Here is a 530-nt window from a genome sequence, read left to right on the forward strand (position 1 = left end):
TTGTTGTTGTTTTTTTTAAACATGGTCTATTGTGGATTTTCATCTATTGCTGATGAATCTGGCTCATCTCCACCACGATAAATGGGATTCACTGTACAGTAAATTGTGAGTGCTTGTGTGTCTCAGCTTGACCGTGGAGGTCCAGCGAGCCAAAGGACCGAACCCAGCCGAGGACCGAGACCCCATCTTTGAGCGCGGCTCCACCACCACTTACTCCAGTTTTAGGGCGTCCACCTACTGCAAGCCCTGGACCAGGGAAGGTTCGGACAACACCACACTGTCTTGCCAAGCCAAAAATTGATGCATCTCATATCTTGCTTTTCCATGTCTCCTTATTCTTGCAGAGACAGACATGTTCTTCCTGGCGATCAGCATGGTGGGAACAGACTTCTCCATGATAGGCCAGCTTTTTCACAACAGAACTCGAGCTGAGATACGGGTCTGTCAAGGAGAGAAACGTTGTGATTATTTCTGGGGTTACTTAAAGAGCAATGTGGATTTATTTTGTGTGTGTGTGTGTGTGTGTGTGT

General features: G+C 47.0%; 1 long non-coding RNA gene across 1 annotated transcript; it reads left to right on the forward strand.

Moving 5' to 3' along the window:
• The first annotated feature begins 32 nt into the window (after positions 1 to 32).
• LOC109508725 (uncharacterized) lies at positions 33 to 439 on the forward strand. The gene is made up of 2 exons (XR_002166753.1): positions 33 to 260; positions 345 to 439. It is a non-coding gene; the product is annotated as an uncharacterized LOC109508725 (long non-coding RNA).
• Positions 440 to 530: the final 91 nt, after the last annotated feature.

Source organism: Hippocampus comes, unplaced genomic scaffold, assembly GCF_001891065.2.
Source record: "Hippocampus comes isolate QL1 unplaced genomic scaffold, H_comes_QL1_v1.1 C16551274, whole genome shotgun sequence".
In the NCBI taxonomy this organism is placed as follows: domain Eukaryota; kingdom Metazoa; phylum Chordata; class Actinopteri; order Syngnathiformes; family Syngnathidae; genus Hippocampus; species Hippocampus comes.